Below are 6,143 nucleotides of genomic sequence, written 5' to 3'. Positions count from 1 at the left end.
AGCATGTTTCTTCATTATTTTGATTATGACGTCAGGAAGCCCTGTTGTTCGCCATCGTCTCCTGGGCATGGTTGGATGGCGGTACCCTTCCTAACCTTCATAATTATCTGATTGGTTAGTAATTAGTTTAATTTTGTTGTTGACTTTGTCTCTTGGGCATGGTTTGGTGATGGAATCCATTTTAATTCATATACATTTCATCTCTTTAAAATTATGTCAGAGGAAGTTCAGTTTAATTTCCATGATTTTTGAAGCAGGCATAAAGATCTCCCTGATCTCTACAAGTGGATCCTCTGAATCCCTAGTTTCCTACCTTTGAATTCTATATATTTTACTATTTCATCATTATTCCTCAAATCCACTTGATTTAGATTTCATCTTTTTCTAGTTCTAGTTAGTTTCAGGTAACGTACAGGTATCAGTCCCTTGGGATTCGACCTCAGTCTTACCGAGTTTATTACTACATCACAACCCTGCACTTGGGGAGTGAACAAGTTTTTGGTGCCGTTGCCGGGGACTGACGGTTACGATTCTCTGAAATCAATTAGGTTTAGAACTAGTTTAAGATTAGAATTTGACTAACTTTAGTTTTAGATTTTTTTGAACTAACTTGTTTTCTTGTTGTGTAGGCTCTTGACATACCGTTCTAAATTGGTAATTCCTTCCTAATTTCTCTACTTTTTCTACTTTTAAAATTAAGGTTTAAATTTTAGAAATTTTCTAATTCTAGTATTTTCCTATTTTTAGGAAATAGTTTATTTTTAGAAACTTTCCTCTTTTTGTTTTTAGAAACTAGGTTAGTTATTTCCCTTTTTAGAAATTAACTTTCTATTTTTGTTTTTAGTAACTTTCTAATTCTAACTCTTTTAGAATCTAATTTTGTTTCCTAATTTTCTACTTATAGAATTTTTGTTTAGAAACTAACTTTCCTATTTTGTAGGCCTTTAAGATTAAAATTTCTAATTCGGTGTTGTTACTTAGGGCTTTCAATTTGGTAACTTCTTTCCAACTCTCTCTTTCTTTCTAGATTTTCTTTTCCTTATTAGGATTAGGTTTCGAATTTGATTGAGGGCTGCGAGTGTTTCATGCCCAAGTGGGCCCGTGACAACACTTGATGTCTCTTGACTGAAGGAGGATTGGTTAAGGGGTTGACTATCCATCGCAGGACTAAACACCACTCGAAATTCCCTGAGTTAATTGAAGTGATGGCTGAAAACCAACCTCTTCTACCCCAACCTAGGGTGGAGGACATTTAGGATGAGAATGAGGTGTATCAAGCACCCTCGCCACGTACTTTACGAGATTATTTACAACCAGTGGGGGTGAGTATGCCCTCATGCATGATTTTTCTTGAAAATATAGGACATATGGACATCAAGCCAGGGGTTATCCAACTCCTTCCTAAGTTCCATGGGCTTGAATCTGAAGAACCATACCTACATTTGAAAGAGTTTGAAGAGATCAGAGCCACTTTATATTTTCAAAATGTATCTGAGGATATAGTCAGGCTGAGACTCTTTTCCTTTTCCTTAAAAGAGAAGGCTAAGACGTGGTTACATTCACTACGTCCTAGATCCATTGGCACATGGAATGATATGCAAAGGGAATTTATAAAGAAATTCTTTCCACATCATAAAACGATTACCCTTAGAAAAGCAATCATGAACTTCACTCAAAAGGAGGATGAAACATTTTAGCAATGTTGGAAAAGGTTCAAGGATTTGGTCAGTTCATGCCCACAACACGGCTTTGAAACGTGGTGCATTACAAATTTTTTCTACGATGGACTGACATCTTCCATGCGCCAAATGGTCGAGATAATGTGTAATGGAGATTTCATTAATAAAAATATCGATGAGGTATGGGATTACCTCGATAGTCTTACTGAAAAAATACAATCATGGGATTATTACCCAAAATCAAACACCACGTCTAGGCTGACTCAATTAAAGGAGAAAGGTGGATTGTATCTCTTGAAAGAAGAGGATGATCTCAAGTATAAAGTGACTACGCTTATAAGAAAAGTTGAGGCCATGGAAGGAAAGAAGGATAAGGTTAATGAAAGTGTTTGCAGCATATGTGATTGCAACATTCATACAACTGAAAATTGTCCTACAATACCCGCCTTTCGAGAAGTGTTGAGTGAAGAATCCAATGCCGTAAATAATTATCAAAGACCTTTCAATAGACCAACCTCTAATACGTACAATCCTGGTTGGCAAAATCATCCAAACTTTAGTTGGAGAAATGGACAAACTACTACCCCTCAAAGTTTCTTCAATCAAAATCCAAATCAGGGAAAACCTCAAGAAGAACCGGTTCAAAATTCCATGCAAGAGCTGACCCCTGCAATGCAAGACTTTACGCAAAAGATGGATTCACGTATGACGGTTATAGAAAAGGGAATGCTTCCTGCATAACCGCTTCCCAATCGTAAACCGTAATATGAGATAAGTGATCCCAGCTCTTCAAATCAAATGGGGCACGCTAAATCCATCACCACTCTTAGGAGTGGGAAGATCATTGATAAAACCCTTCCGGTTAGGCCTGAAAAGCCTCAAGAACCAGAAGATGACAACAATAATGGATCTAGTGAGGCCCCACAAAAATTAGAACCAGAATTTCTAGAAAAGCCAGTTGCTCCATTTTCCCAACGGTTGGTCGCACCAAAACCTCTCTCTAACTCTCAGGATATCCTAGAGGTGTTGAAACAAGTGAAAGTCAACATTCCTTTACTTGATGTCGTAAAATAGATACCTTCATATGCCAAATTCCTGAAAGACTTATGCACGACCAAACGACCGCAGAATATTCAAAAGAAGATCTTCTTGACCGAGAAAGTGAGTGCCATCCTAAAGTAAGACGAGCCATAAAAATTCAAAGATCCCGGTAGCCCAACCATATCATGTGTAATCGGAGACCATCGAATTGATCATGCACTTCTTGACTTAGGAGCGAGAGTCAATTTGATTCCCTACTCGGTGTATAAACAGTTAGGTTTGGGTGAATTAAAACCCACTCTAACCACACTACAACTTGCTGATCGCTCTGTTCGTATACCAAGAGGGATAATTGATGATGTGTTGGTCCAAGTTGATAGATTTTACTACCCTGTAGATTTTATCATCCTGGACACAGAATCCATCAATAACGTGAGCACTCAGATTTTCGTCATTCCGGGTCACCCATTCCTTGCCACTTCAAACGCAATTATCAATTGTAGGAATGGTGTCATGACTATGTCTTTTGGGAATATGACATTGGAGTCAAACATTTTTTTCAATAACGGCAGAAACTTAGAGGATGATGACGATTTCCACGACATTAACATGATTGACTCTTTAATGGAAGATACGACACCTCTAACCTTATCCTCTGACCCTTTTGAGATGTGCCTAGCTCACTCCCATGATTTTGATGATGACATGATTAGGGAGACGTGTGCCTTGCTTGATACTGCACCGGTACTTGAAGTTAACCGGTGGAGGCCATAATTTGAAAAGTTGCCCCAAACTGATGTAGTGCCTCTACCGTCTAACCTCAAGCCGCCGAAGCTTAACCTAAAACCTTTACCCTCTGATTTAAAATATGTTTATTTAGGTCAAGATGAGACATACTCGGTGGTGATTTCTACCCACCTGGAGAAAGAACAGGAGAGTATGTTCATATCTACTCTCATTGAGCATAAGGGAGCCCTTGGATGGACGATAGTGGACCTCAAGGGAATCAACCCCTCGATTTGTACTCACCGCATTTATCTTGAGGATAATGCTAAGACCTTTCAGCAAACACAATGTAGATTAAATCCAAACATGAGGGAAGTGGTTAAGGCCGAGGTTCTTAAACTATTAGATGTGGGTATCATATACCCCATATCCGATAGTCAATGGGTGAGTCCAACTCAGGTGGTTCCTAAGAAGTCCGAGATCACCATCGTAGCCAATGCTAATAATGAACTCGTGCCAACTAGAGTTACTACTGGTTGGAGAATATGCATTGACTATAGGAAGCTGAATACCATCACGAGGAAGGACCACTTTCCTTTGCCTTTCATTGATCAAATCTTGGAAAGGCTAGTTAGTCATTCCTATTACTGTTTCCTTGATGGGTATTCGGGTTATAATCAGATTGAAATCGCCCCTGAGGACCAGTAAAAGACTACATTTACATGTCCTTACGAAACCTTTGCCTACAGAAGGATGTCATTCGGATTATGTAATGCCCCTGCTACCTTTCAGTGATGTATGATGAATATCTTTTCTGACATGGTGGGAAAATATCTAGAGGTCTTCATGAACGATTTCTCTGTTTTCGGTTCATCTTTCAGCGAGTGCTTAGAGAGTCTTAAATGTGTGCTGAAAAGATGTGAAGAGAAGAACTTGGTACTTAATTGGGAGAAGTGTCATTTCATGGTTCATAAGGGAATTGTCCTTGGACATATTATCTCGTCCAAAGGAATCGAGGTGGATAAAGCAAAAATCGATTTTATCTCTAACCTACCTCCACCCAAGAACATCAGAGTTGTGCGATCCTTCTTAGGACACGCGGGGTTTTATAGACGATTTATAAAGGACTTTAGTCTCCTCTCTCGTCCCTTATGTAATCTTCTGCAAAAGGATGCACCATACGAGTCGACTGAGCAATGCCAGGAAGCTTTCATCAAGCTTAAGGGCATGTTAACCACTACACCATCATGCAAGCACCCGATTGAAGCCTTCCTTTTGAGCTTATGTGCGACGCTTCTGATTATGCTCTTGGAGTGGTTTTAGGCCAGAGAAAAGATAAGAGGCCCTACGTTATTTATTATGCAAGTAGAACTTTAAATTCTGCCCAAGTGAACTACTCGACTATGGAAAAGGAACTCCTAGCCGTAGTGTTTGTTTTGGATAAATTTAGGTCCTACTTGATCGGATCCAAGATCATTATCTACACAGATCATGCGGTACTTAAGTATCTTCTCTCTAAGAATGATTCTAAGCCCCGCCTGATACGATGGATCCTTCTACTCCAAGAATTTGATTTGAAAATTAAAGATAAAAAGGGAGTAGAGAACGTAGTGGCCGATCATCTGTCTCGCCTTAATACATCTGATTCCCCTGAGGTGACCCATATCAATGACATGTTCCCTGATGAACAACTGTTTAAAGTCTCCCATTCACCTTAGTTCGCTGATATTGCTAATTATCTTGCCACAGGTTCCATACCGACACATTGGACTGCGCAAGATAAGAAGAAAATTTTCACCAAGGTACGTAACTTTTTCTGGGATGATCCTTATTTGTTTAAATATTACCCAGACTAAATCATGAGGAGATGTGTGCCAGACAATGAGCATCAGAGTGTCATCTCCTTCTGTCACTCACAGGCCTGTGGTGGTCACTTTTCTGCTAAAAAGATCATGGCCAAGATTTTACAGTGTGGCTTTTATTAGTCCACTATGTTCAGGGATACTCATGAGTTTTGCAAGGCTTGTGAGCGTTGTCAAAAATTGGGAGCATTATCCCATCGAAATATGATGCCTTTGAATCCCATCCTTATCATAGAAGCATTTGACTATTGGGGCATCGATTTCATGGGACCATTCCCCCAATCATTTGGAAATTTGTATATTTTGCTCGTCGTAGATTATGTCACTAAATGGGTTGAAGAAATCCTGTGCCAAAATAATGACCATCGCACGGTCATTAAATTCTTAAAAGAGAACATCCTTTCGCGGTTCGGGATGCCTCGAGCCATCATTAGTGATGGGGGCTCACACTTTTGTAATAGACCATTTGAGAGCTTAATGAAGAAATACGGTATCTCTCATAAGGTGAGCACCCCATACCATCCACAGACAAGTGGATAAGCTGAGATTTTCAATAGGGAGATTAAACATATCCTATAGAAAACAGTTAACCCTGATCGTAAGGATTGGTCAATCCGATTGACCGATGCTTTATGGGCATACCGTACTGCTTTTAAAATCCCTATTGGAACGTCTCCCTTTAGACTTAACTATGGGAAAGCTTGTCACTTGCCTGTGGAGTTGAAACATAAAGCCTACTGGGCGATCAAAAATCTGAATTTAAATCTGGACAACGCTGGCTCGCTATGTAAACTTCAATTAAATGAACTTGAAGAAATCCAAAACGATGCGTACG

The 6,143-nt window shown here is 39.4% G+C and overlaps 1 non-coding gene across 1 annotated transcript; it reads right to left on the bottom strand.

The window, feature by feature from the left end:
• Nucleotides 1-1,643: 1,643 nt before the first annotated feature.
• Nucleotides 1,644-1,750, bottom strand: LOC131219728 (small nucleolar RNA R71). The gene has a single exon (XR_009158373.1). It is a non-coding gene; the product is annotated as a small nucleolar RNA R71 (small nucleolar RNA).
• Nucleotides 1,751-6,143: the final 4,393 nt, after the last annotated feature.

The sequence above is a fragment of the Magnolia sinica genome, chromosome 11, assembly GCF_029962835.1.
Source record: "Magnolia sinica isolate HGM2019 chromosome 11, MsV1, whole genome shotgun sequence".
NCBI lineage: Eukaryota > Viridiplantae > Streptophyta > Magnoliopsida > Magnoliales > Magnoliaceae > Magnolia > Magnolia sinica.
This window is presented reverse-complemented; position numbering and strand designations above follow the sequence as displayed.